Raw genomic sequence first — 13,687 nt, forward strand, 5'->3', positions numbered from 1 at the left:
TTTTTTTTTTTTTTTGTACTGGGGATTGAACTCTGGACTTTGTGCTTGTAAGGTAGGCAGCAGAACCACCGACCTAAATCTCTGGCCCTTCTATTTATGTACTTAAATATCTCTGTAAAGATTGTTTTTCAACCTTTAGTTTTAAAGAAGTAAAGAGATAATTGCAAAAATGTATTAAAGTTATCTCTTTCACCTCTCCCCACATTTAACTATATATATAATCTGCAAGTAGAGCCTACAGAATTATAACTGAATTCATTGTTATTGCTGATCTTACAGCTTTGGTTTCTTCATTCCTCTGTAGGAAAATAAAACAGCTTCCTTAAACATGTTACAAATTACACTCAATTCCCATTAATCTGAAAATGGAAAAATGTTGTAAATTAGAGTAGAACCAGCATTGTGCCCCAAAATTGTTGAATAGATCATAAATGTGCATTAGCTAGTGTCTTCAAGCATCTCTGTGTAAGAAATAAAACTGATAGGATCAGAGCTGATAAAACACAAAATGAAAGACAGGAGATAAGTAAACATGAAATATCTACTAATGAATTATGATATTGTGATGATTTTAATAAATGTTCTACCATCTCTCACTTCCAAAATTCATGGAAATTTAAAAGAAAATAGAAATCAGAAAGAATTATCGTAGAGATGATAAAATTCTATTTTACAAGATGTCCAGGAAGAGACTTTGGTGATAGTAAGTCACAAGAATCACTTATCCCTTCTTTATTATTTATGTGGATAAATAATCATTTTGGTTAGTTGGTACCCAGCATTTGTACTCTTGGCATTTGGACAATCACTACTTAAATTTATTTTATAATTTTAACTATTTATGCTATTGCATAAACATAGATATTTTAACTGGATGGCAACTATAATTGGTGAATTATCTTTGTATAAAAAGATGAAAATACTAAGTGTTATAATTGCAAATAGTTTTTCAAGATTTAGATCTATATGTTTATTGCTCTCATTATATAATTAAAATTTTATGACATAAATGCATCATTTAATTGAAAAAACATTTCTTATAGCAAACATTATATAATATTAAGATTTATTAATAGAATGAACTTTAAAGTACATCTATGTACAATATTAAGTGATTTTTTTGTGGACTACTAGAGGGCTTATAAAATTTTAAATAAGATAGTTCATATGGAAGTGTTTGCCAATGCTTATTTGGATAAACTCGTAACTTAAGCATAGCAAACTTCATTAATATTGTTATAGAATTAAAATTAAGGTAGCAAAAATATAAGCAAATGAATGGCATTATAAATGCATGTACAGTGAGTAAGAAAGGACGTAATCATTTCAGCATTCATTATGTTTTATTCCATGCATACAGCATTCATTTAGACATAAAAATTATTGTAATTTGCAATTAAAAGTGGAAATGTACTATAAATTATTAATACCAATTCACCTAGAGTTACTTATTAAAGGAGTGGAATTTTTCTTATGATTAGAAACAGTCTTTCTCTACAAAAATATTATATTGCTTAAGAGTAACAATTTGTGAGCATTTGTTTAAAATGCCAAAACAGAAAATTCATAGTCTTTGAGAAAATTGTTTTTGTCCATTTCATGTTACCTATTTCTTTATAAATTTAATACTTTTAAATTATATAAAACTATCTTATTTCTTCAGTTTTTAGAAAAGTCAGAAATGGTAATTCATTGCCATGACACATATAATGGGGGAATGGAAGGACATGTTTAAATATAGTGATCATAGAATGTTACTACATTTTAGAAGACTATGTTGAAACTGATGCTAAGAAATTAGCATCACTCACTTAAACATTAATATGATGTTTCAATGATGGGCATTTTTTATTTAAAGAAACTATACTTGGAAATTAATCATTGACTGAAGTATTTATTAATCAAACATTTAAAATGTTACTATCAAAAGCAAATGTTTGCAGTTTATTATTTCATGCACTTAGTCATCTGGCAGTCAAAATGAATATATTTTACTTATTATATAATAATTGGCTTAAGGAATAAAAAATAGATTATGCAAGATGAAATGTGTTATTTTTGCAAATAATGTAAAAATGGTAATTGTGTGCTAGCTTGATATAGATACATTGTCAATTGAAAGTGAGTCATATTCCATGCTTAGTCAAATCTACTGGTAGAACAATATAAAAATAGCTTAGAGATGAAAAGAACATCATTTGAAACTGCACACTTTTTAAAATGGTAATAAAAGATTTTGAGAATGTATAAGCAAGCAACCAAACTATGATTCAACATTTCAGTCAGGGCTCCTATTTCTGGGTCTTCATTCTAGTTACTGAGGGCACCAACCTGTTATTTAAATTATATCATCATATTTTAATCACTGAATGCTACCAGCAACCCTTAGAGATGATCAAGAATAAGGTACTTATGTCACAGAAGAGATAGTGAAAAGCATCTAGAAATAATTATCTACCTATCTATCCAGCCCTTTGATATTTACCCAAAAATTATTCCCTCTGACTAAGATAATCAAGTTTATCTTACCACATAGCTGAAACTTACCAAAAATCATACTTTTAAGTCTAAATCCAGTGAATTACATGAATATCATGGAGATTACTGTGTAAAATGTAAGATTATTTTGTATAAACCTTAAAGAGTTATCCTAACAGCAGTTTGAAAGAGAAGAACATAGAATGAATCGAAGGTACTACAGTGATTACTTAGACTACTAGTGCAAAATACTAACACGGTTTAGGGTGTACAGAAAGGAATAGTATCATCTAACCCCTACATGCAAGAAGCACGTGTATTTTTGTAACAGAGAATGTTTCTTAATCTGAAAGCTTTTAAATTTTGGTTTGTTTGGTTTTTATTTACTTTCTTTTCTTAATAATTTTATTGGGAGCAATTTATTTATTTTCTTATTGAGTAAAATTTAATGGGTGAACAAGCTCAGGTACAAGTGAATACAATGTTTTAGAAAATAGACTCCAAAAATACACTGACCTTGTTGTAACCTAACATACTCACTTCAAAACTGCTCAATTCAAACTAGAACTGTGCTTGCTATGTCACATTGTTACCAATAGTAATTTTAGGTAACTGTCACTTTAAAAATACCCATCAACTCTGCCTAAATATACATTATTTTTATATAAAAACCCTGGTATCTTCTTTCAGCATATATTTCAAAGAGAGCTAATACAGTGAATAAGCCTTAAAAGCAACTACATTTCTCTGTTATGCTACTGTGAAAGAAAATTGTAGTCATTAGTCAAAAAAGTGAATAAAATTGGTTATATGCTACATAGTGACCTTGATATTGATTTTATAAAAATATTCTTATAACCTGCATGATACCAAAACAACTACTGTTTCACCACCTCACCTCTATAAAGAAACTATTTTCCATTTGAAAAGCATTATATACTTTACAGTTAAAGAAAGAGCACACTGGCCAAGAACATTTTAGAAGCTGGCATTATAATGGAGGTAGAGACATGATATTATAGTAATACAACTACTTACAATTTGAGGCACATTGATTTTTTTCAATTTATCTTAAATTTCATAGAGTTTTCAGTAAATGGGTGTGCATATGAAATAATATGACCAGTTTGAAATATTAACGATTATATTAGAGATTGATACAATCAGTACTGTATTTTTTCTTTAGCCATAGATTTTAATTAGGGAGTTTTAATGTATGCACTTGTTTTCTACACCATTGAAATACAGTAGAAATCTACATAAATTTTCTAATAAAATACTCATTTTTTTTACTCCATTGCCAATGAGCCTTAGGCAATTTCTAGGTGGTTTTTCATTTCTGAGGTTTCAACAGAGAAAAAATACCAACTAATTCCAGTTTTGATGATGATATACATGAAGTGGTTTGTAATATAACATTATTTTTTGGCAGAAATTTGGTGACATGTTTCCTCAGGTTACAGACAAAGACCAATATATGCTATACTCTACACCACTGTCTAAATGTGACATAGTCTGTCAGTGCCAACACTTTTAAACGGGAAGTAAAATCTCAATTCTTTTCATGTTTTTCTCTTTCATGTCAAATATAAAATTCAAATGTTTGAAAATATCTTGGTGTGTGACAATTTGAACATTGAAGTTTTATTTGTGTAATCTTCATATAGCAGTTACCAGTCATTATAAGGGAAATGATAGTCATTTTAATACCTAGAGGTAAAATGAGATCGAGAATATTGTGTTTGTCATTGAAATAATGCTTTGAGAAAAAATGGAAACTATAAGATAGCGATCAGAACAATGAAAGAATCTAGAAAAATAACCAGGGTTACTGAAAAGTTTGAATTTAAAGCAGAAATGTTGTTTTAAAATATTTTGCACATTGTCCTTGGGATACTCTAAATTTGAGTCTCTGACAGCCAAGAAAGAACTAAGTTTGGTGGACAAAATTACCTGGAAATTCAATATAAGATAGAACTCCTTAATAATAAAACTCTCTAAAATAAGAAAGTTTTGTCATTGTTAGATGTCTTAAAGACTAGAATGAATCTATCTTCCTGAGAGATTATAGAACCATTCATGACTAGAGTAAAGAATTGGCCTAGTAAATTTCTGGTATCGTGGTATCATTTTGATGTTCTATAAATTTAAGAACTAAAACTATTCCTAATGATAAACTTTTTCTAAATGTTTCAATGTTATACATATTCAAAGTGGAAATCTATTAAGTTGTGCTTTGCAAAATTCCCAGTTTTGTACATCCAAGATGGTTGAGTAGCAGAAATTTCACGTGATTATCTGCATTTATAGCTCTCTAAGACTAATCTCTGAAATACAATAGAAATAAAGAAGGAAAAACCGGATCTTCCAAAAATTTGTTCTGCTAGTGTAGTTGAAATTTAACTCAGGAGATTTTATGTGTTTCATAATTAGTTGTATTGGACATAAAATATAAAATAACAAAAAACTAAATAAAGCTATTTGCCAATATTCAAACTGGCTTCACCCAGTAATTTCTCAAACCATGTTGTTGTTCCAACAGAGAAATAAAACCAAAGTAAGAAAAGAAAATCAGATGAGCTAAGACTCTGAAAACTAGAAAATAGCAAGGGATTTATGCTATATTTTTATGGTTAATAGTTTTTATGTAATTGTAAGAAGAGTATGACAAATCACTTTCTAAAGATATTATGATAAAAACCACTACCTGTAAGAAAAAGAAAAGCCAAGTAGAGGGAAAATGAGAGAAAAGTGACAACAGTTAAATGATTATTACCACTGTAAATATGATATCTGCACTCAAGGGCAGTGGTTACTAATTCTGGAAATGACCCTGAGCAAGCCTTGAAATTTCTCATAACCTGAATTAGCTCATCTATAACATGAATAGGTTGGACTAATTGACCTCTAGATGCATTTTGATATCTAAAATTTTATTACTGTTTGAAACCATTCTGGAAGCATACTATAGAATCTTAATGCAGGCCAGAAAGAAAACTTAACAGGGAAATAGCACAACTAAGTTAATGGTGAAAATAAATGTATTTTAGAGACTAAAATTATTTTTTTCTTTTATTGAGTTTATTGGTACATTTTAGGTGTACAGTATAATTACGTTCATCACTGGGACCTTGTACCTTTACTTAACAGGTCTTGGTTCTCATTTTTTTCCCTTGTCCGTGCCCTCCCTTCACCCCCTCCTCCAAGACTAAAAGTATTGATGGAGTTAGTTCCCTAGAGAAAAAAATATAAACATAACATTTTTTAGTTTTCGTTTTTGTATTTTCGTTCAATTTGCTGCATAGAGTTCATTTGAAGGCCAATTTGTTCACTTGCTGAATCCATTACCTTAGCTAACTTGAGAATGTTATTGTCAGTTCTCTGACTATGGGAACCAAATGACCTATGACCAAGCTACTGCTCTGGAAGCCTTCAGTGTGCTAGATGTGGAGATCTAATTTTCATTGGCTGATTTCAAACAATGAGTAAAAGAGCCATGGCTGTTAAAGCAGGTCCTTTTGGAGTAGACATATGACTGTGGCCTAAAGTAGCCTGGATGGCCTGGCCAAAGTCTCTGGGCACTACATCGCATCTTTACACACTTCCCCTCAGTCTTTCTTCCTTGTGTCTTCTCTTAACTCAGAGCCCAACCCATTTCCCAATCTCAGTTTCCTTCTATTGCCTCTACCTCTTTGACTAATGCATGCATTTCCACTAACATATTTCTTACACAGGCAATGCTGTCTTGGCATTTGCTTCTTGGGGGACATGGAAGAATACAGCACATACTCCCTTCACATTTTATTCATCTGTAATTTGGAGATGATACCCAACTTATTTGGTTGGTGTGAATAATGCTGTTATTTCCTACTGTGATCTAGCTAAACTGGATAAATTAGGATAATTTTGGGTCTTATCACTTTTGTTCAAATTATGCCCTCAACCTAAATTGCTCTATCTCTCTATACATATCTGTTTACCAGTAGAACCACAATTAGTCTTATAGAAGTCTTAGTAGAACCATAACTAAAGTCATTTTCAATAGACATTTCAAATAGGTATAAGTTTTCCCTCTTTAGGACTGCTATTCCACTTAAAATGTTTTCTTATCATCATTATAAGTATTATAAGGCAAAGGTATTTCGTTTTATATTCCTGGGACTCTGGAACTCAGGGTACTCAATAGCTGTCATGAAAACAAATACAAATGCAAATATATTAAAATTGGTTTACCAATAGTCAGCCATATTAAGTAGAATTTGGCCATAGGTAAAGTTTGACCTTTTAAAATCAAAAATGATGAGAGGCCCTTTATAGGCCATTTATAAATATATTCACTCATATTTATAATAGATGCTGTGCGAAAATGACATTGACACCGAGGTAAATCTGTGCTGGAACTGAATGTTTTATACCTTATACAAAATTATGGTTGTCCTATATGCATTAGCACTATTACTTGCTAGGCATGTATGCTATCTTCCCTCAAAGAGTGGCTTCATTATTCTGTAGCATTAAGGACTGACCTGTAAACTAAGCTTTGCAATGTGACTGATGAGAAAGGCATTTGGGTCTTAGGAAATAATGACTTTCCTGTATTTAAACCCAGATCAGTAACTTTAATGCTGATATACTGACTGGCCCTAGCAGTGATTAAAGAATAAGCTTCTAATGGGGAGATCGCCCCACCACCCTGGCTCTGGCATATGCCATTCAAATGATTCACATATATATATTATATATGTAAATCATTTGAATATAAATATAAATATATATATATATATATTTAAGGGAATAGATATGCCATTTAAATATATTCAGGATTAATTCACACAATGAGGATATAATGGAGAATCTTAGGCACAAATATATGGTATTAGACTTCAGAATTTGAGTATTTGTTTTAAATTTGTTAATTTCATCCTGTGGAAGAATATGGATTCATACACTCTGAAACATAAAAAAATGAGACTACAAAATACATTCAATAGCTAAACCTAAATGACACTCTCTGAGATTATCTAGGGTTCTTATTCCCTGCATTAATGCAAGTAATCGAGTATTTGAATTTGAAATGTAACCTCATCTCATTGTTCCATTATTGATAGTAAAAGTGACCTATGTGAGGATATTAGATTAGTGATTTTACTTAGTATTCACCTTATGCTTAAATGGTGTGAAATTGTTAACTCCTTCAAATTAAGTCATTATCCAGTTATGAAACAAATAGACTTCTGCTGCAAAAGCTTAACTAAGCAGGTGCAGAGAGAAAGGAGCATCTCTCTCAAATGCTGCAGGAGACCCTTTCTGCTCCTGTTCTTTATTTTTTACGTCGCATTAACAACAACATTATCTGTCACATACTGTGCATGCGAGGGAAATTGGGAGAAATTAAGCACTCTGCATCATTTAAGAATGTTTTCAATATAATAAATAGTTGAGATTTTTGTTTCTTTATTTTTAAGTAATCTATAGCCTAGAATCCCTTTGAACCTTCCCATCGCTGATAGATTGCTACAGGATGAATGCTGCCAAGTGGCATATGAATTTTCTAGCACCACAGTAATGAAATACCAAGACTTGCTTAAACAACAGAAATATATATATTTACAGTTTTGGAGCATAGAAATCCAAGATAAAGGCAATGGCCCATATTTCCCCCCGAATTCCTATCTTTGCATTGTAGATGGTTCCTTGCCACTCTTTGCACACAACCACTCCGTGTCTGGTGTTATACCAGATTTAACCAGTTGATTTTTCCTAATCAGCTTTTTTACATAAGAGAACATTAGTCACTGTGAGCTGGAGTCCACCAGTACTGTCATTTTGATAATTTCATCTTAATTGACAATTTGAACACTTTATTTTCAAATGCAGTAACATTCAGAGATACTGTGGATTAGGATTTCAACATTTGAATTTTGAAGAAATATGATACAGCCTATAAAATTTAGGATAATTTTTTTTCTATTCATATAGTACATATTTTTTTCTTATTTGCAAAAATTTTCTCTCTTTACAGGAAGGAGATATTCCACAGTGGAAAGAACTGTGGTGTTGATGTATTGGCTCTTTAGATTTCTACTTCTACTTGCTTTGTAAATGTCAAAGAGCTTTGCAGAATATATTTATACATAGAGGAAATCAAGAAGAAAACAAGTAGGAAGAAGGGAAGTGGATAAGGAAAGGGAAGAAAATGAAGTTCAAGTATGGGAAATTCGAAGGAGAATTCTCTTAGTATTTAAAATCAATATTTCTCTTCTGAAGCCTCATACAACATACCAAGTTAAAATATTATTTTTAGGACCTTTCTTGAACAAAATTTCCTTTTTTTTTTCTCTTTCTTTCTTTCTCTCTGTCTTTCTCTCTCTCTCTCTCTTTTCTCTCTTTCTCTCTCTCTTTCTTTCTTTCTTTCTTTCTTTCTTTCTTTCTTTCTTTCTTTCACTTTTTTTTCTCTTTCTTTCTTTCTCTCTGTCTTTCTCTCTCTCTCTCTTTTCTCTCTTTCTCTCTCTCTCTCTCTCTTTCTTTCTTTCTTTCTTTCTTTCTTTCTTTCTTTCTTTCTTTCTTTCTTTCTTTCTTTCTTTCCTTCCTTCCTTCCTTCCTTCCTTCCTTCCTTCCTTCCTTCCTTCATTCCTTCTTTTCATTTTTTGAGACAGGGTCACACTATGTAGTTGAGACTGACCTCCTGGAAGTCACTTTTGTAGCCCAGGCTGTTCCCGAACTCACAGAGATCCTCCTGCCTCAGTCTCCCAAATGCTGGTATTGCAGGTGTGCACCACCACACCCAGTATCAAATTTGCTTTTTAAAAGGGGTGGGTAAAGATGAGTGACGTTTGTTACTTTTTGAGTCTATAATTTTAAAAAAGTAAATGTTATTTTTAAAAAAGGTTATCAGAGATTTTAGTCTTTAAATATAGTCACGCAGCATAATTATTTGTCAGGTTTACCCTTCTGGGGACTCATCCTTCTTTGATGTTTTATTTGGTTCCAAGTTATTTTCTTTGATTGTCCTGATTAAATAATTCTGTACCTTGGATCATAGAATGCTGTTATTGGTCAACACACTACAAAGCCACTAAAAATGTTAGTTTTTTAAATCTGCCGGTAAAATGAATAAGATAGACATGATTTTGAGCCTCTCAGAAATATTTCTACAAAATAATAAAGCTGGACTTTATGCAGATTATTTGCCTACTTAACATACACATACCCATTTAAGGATTGTTTTCTCCAAAGATATATTTATTCTAATCTGTACCATGGGTTATCAGATTTTGCAAGTCCATTGTAATATTGTATTTAAGAAATATAAAGAAAAGATTAGCCACAGAAAATATTTGTAAAGTACTATCTGACAATGGGCATGCACCCAAATAGCATTGGATGCATTTAAATATATCTCTTAAATTTCAATTCACTCCTCCATGTAAAGGGAATAATTATCATCCTTGCTTTACTATCAGAGTTAAATAAGACGATATATATGTGATTTTTAAGACTAAATATTTTGTAAACTAAAAAAGTATAAAATATAATGGGTAGTAAATATAGATTATTGATTGTAATTCACATGCTCTACACTTTTACTAAATGAGGTAGAACAGCCATGGAGAAAAACAAGTTCAGTTTTGTGCCAGTATAGAAATGTTCACAAAAACTATGAAAGTGTTTTAAGCTCATGATGCAAAGTGGTGTTAATTTCCATACAAAATATGAAAGCCTTAACCCAAAAGTGTGTGTGACAGAACTCTTTGTGTGGTGAACTGGGCATACCTGAAATATGTCTTTATGCCTGCCTAACCTCAGTTATTGAGTGTGCATTATTTTCTCCTCCTCCTCCTCCTCTCCATACTACTCTTCTTCCTCCCACCCCTCTACTTTTCTTCACAGTCTCTCACTTGTGCCCCCTTCCTGCCTTCTCTCTATCATTAGATTTTATCTTAAATGTTTCAGTTGATCAAAGGAAATGGAGGGAAAATCTCTGAATTTCAAAACTAGTTTGATGCCATCCCTTTACATAGATGTCATTTGATATTTTGGCTTTAGTAAGGTCTGAGCACTTTCTGACCATAATCATTTCCTACATTGCCTTTGGATCAGCGTTGTCTTTACATTATTGAAGCTTGAGTAACATTTAGCCTCCTGAGATGTTCATGCTTTAGAATTTTTGATTTATTTAGAAAGTTGGTGCTATAACCCCAATTTTCTTTAACACATGAATTCTATGGGATGTCAGAAAAAACTCATATGTTATCACTCTAAAGTTGATTCTGTGTTCATCTGTATTTTGATGCAAAATTACTTATCACATGTAGTTACAAAACACATATGGTGATGTACTGTTGAAATAAGTGCATTTTATATTTGATTTATCTTTCACAATATACAAAGAAATTTCTATTGTTATTACTCTAAGTTTTCAAACAGAATTTTCCAAGCAATTACTTTAAGACTTTAGTTACAGTTTCATTGAAAGTATATATGTTATGTACTGCCTCATTTATCGCACAATCTATCTCTAAATGTCTTTGATATCATTTTACAAATATCTTGGGGTTTTCCTTAATGTTGCTTGTTTTTTAACCTTTATAAACCCTTCTTGATTTACATTCTTTGTTGCATTTCTGGTTGATAATTAATGATATAAAAGAGTATGGTGTATTTTTAAACATTCATCATTTTGGTAATCATCCTAGAAGCTCATCTTCTGCTCTATAAACTTGTCAGATTCTGTTGGCAAATCCTATAAATGCTCAGGGTCTAGTCACTTGCACCATTTATTATAAGTTTTCCAGTTACACCAGGTTCTATTTCTACCCTCTTGCTACCTTTTGAAACCTGTCTGGCATAGGGAGGACACTATTATATGACCTCTCAATTTTTCTCAATGTAAATTATTTTATTCCCAAAGATCTGTTGAGGATAGAACTACATACTGCCCAGAATTGGCTCAACTAATTTTCATCTGTTCCACTAGAGTACTTTCCTTCCGCACTGTTCTTCCCCACAAAAAACTTATACACTTATTTCACATCAGAACATTTTATGTATATGTTCATATTAATTGTCAGGATTATTAACATTACTCAATTTTCTAAAAGCTCCTGGATTCTAATTGCTGAAGAGATTAAGCAGTGCATTCTAAGGCTCAGACTGTTGCTCAATAGTAGACCCATTACAATTTGCATAGTATACATGAGGCTCTGAGTGCAATCCTCTGTCCCACACAACAACAACACACAAAATTAAAAAAAATGAAAAGGAGACACACAGGTGGTGGAGGGAGAACAGAAAAGAAAGAAGAAAAATGCAAAGGAAAGGAAAGGAAAGGAAAGGGAAAAGAGAAAAGCAAAACATGCATTCTAGACATAGTAAACTAAAAAAGCTAGGAAATAATTGAATAATTGAATTTGAGCAAACTATTTTTTCTGGAGATGATTTTTGTAACAAAATAATTATATCTAAAAATTTACTGGGATGTTTTTCTGTGGTTCATTTTAAGGAACAGGTGGACTTGAAGTTAATTGCAAAGGATAAAAATAGATATTGTTATTTATCATTTAATTATACTTATAAACTTCTTTTGAGTCAAAGCAAAAGATTGTAGTTGAAATATATTTTAATAACATTATTGCTATATTGTGTACATAATTTGAAAACGTGCAAGTCAAATCCTTATATGCATAAACAGATATAGCACGATAGGACCTTCCCTACCAATTCTTTGGCTTATCCACATGTACCTTGATCATTTTATATTATTGATGGATTCTGTGTGAGCAAAGTTATTCATGGGGCTGGTGTGAGTACAAATGGGGACCTCAGCCAAAAGAGGAGGACCTAACAGGAAGGATATGTAATAGAGGAGATGGAGGACCCTTCTTTTAGGTAGTAAACTTCGGTGTGACTCAGTGACCAAAAGTGGGTACTAGACTCTAAACATTTCCAGATAGTAACATAGAATCTAGTCTCAGGTGAGTTTTCAGGAAATGTTTGTTAAATTAATAACAATTTCTACAGCAGTATAGCAATAAATTCTAATATCTATTAAGTCACATTTGATAAGGGCTATTATTTTCATATTGAAGTTAGAACGTCTGCAATTTAGAATTGTTAAATACTTTTCTGAAGGCCATACAAACACCAAAAGTATGAGATAAGCATTCAAATTCACAACTGCAAAACTCAGAGATAAACTTCTAACTACTGAACTAGATAGAATGAAAAACATAAATGAGTGTTGGAAGGGTAAGTTGAACTTTTAGTGATAATTATAAATATTGGTTAGTTTTGAATTGCCTGTCATAAATAATACTGTTTCAGTGGCATGTGCATTGAAAGTGACATTTAAAACAGAAAACATAAATCTCACCTAATTTAATTCTAGAGTAAAATCCTAATTTTACAAATAAGAACATGGGAGTACTTACCTATATTATCTTATACTGCTGATAACTTTTCCTTCTATATATAATGAAAAAAATTGATCAGATTTAAGAAGTTCTTTATAACTGCTAGACATCTAAAAATTACTCAAGCTAAATTTTGCCAATACAATTAAAAATAAATACTAAAGTATCTAGGAATCAATCTAACAAAAGAAACAAAAGATCTCTACACTGAAAACTACAGCACTCTGAAAAAAGAAATCAAAGAGGATATAAAAAAATGGAAAGATATCCCCTGCTCCTGGGTAGGAAGAATCAACATAGTGAAAATGGCCATACTACCAAAACTACTATATACATTCAGTGCAATGCCAATTGAAATTCCAACACTATATTTCACAGAACTAGAAAAGAGAATCCAAAAATTCATTTGGAACCACATGAGACCTAGAATAGCAAAAGCCATTATAGGCAACAGTCACATGGCACCAGGTGTAACAATTCCCAATTTGAAACTATACTACAAAGCCACTGTGATAAAAACAGCATGGTACTGGCAAAGAAATAGGACTGAGGATCAATGGAACAGACTGGAAGACACAAAAACAAATGCAGATGTACTCAGCTACCTCATCTTTGACAAAGGAGCTCACCATCCTCAGTGGAGGAAAGATAGCCTCTTTAATAAATGGTGTTGGAAAAACTGGATATCAACCTGTCACAGATTAAAATTAGACCCTTATCTTTCGCCATGCACTAAATTAAAATCCAAATGGATTAAAGATCTAAATATTAAAACAGAAACATTAAACTTGCTGGAA

Source organism: Fukomys damarensis, unplaced genomic scaffold, assembly GCF_012274545.1.
Source record: "Fukomys damarensis isolate Sample0158 unplaced genomic scaffold, DMR_v1.0_HiC HiC_scaffold_24, whole genome shotgun sequence".
NCBI lineage: Eukaryota > Metazoa > Chordata > Mammalia > Rodentia > Bathyergidae > Fukomys > Fukomys damarensis.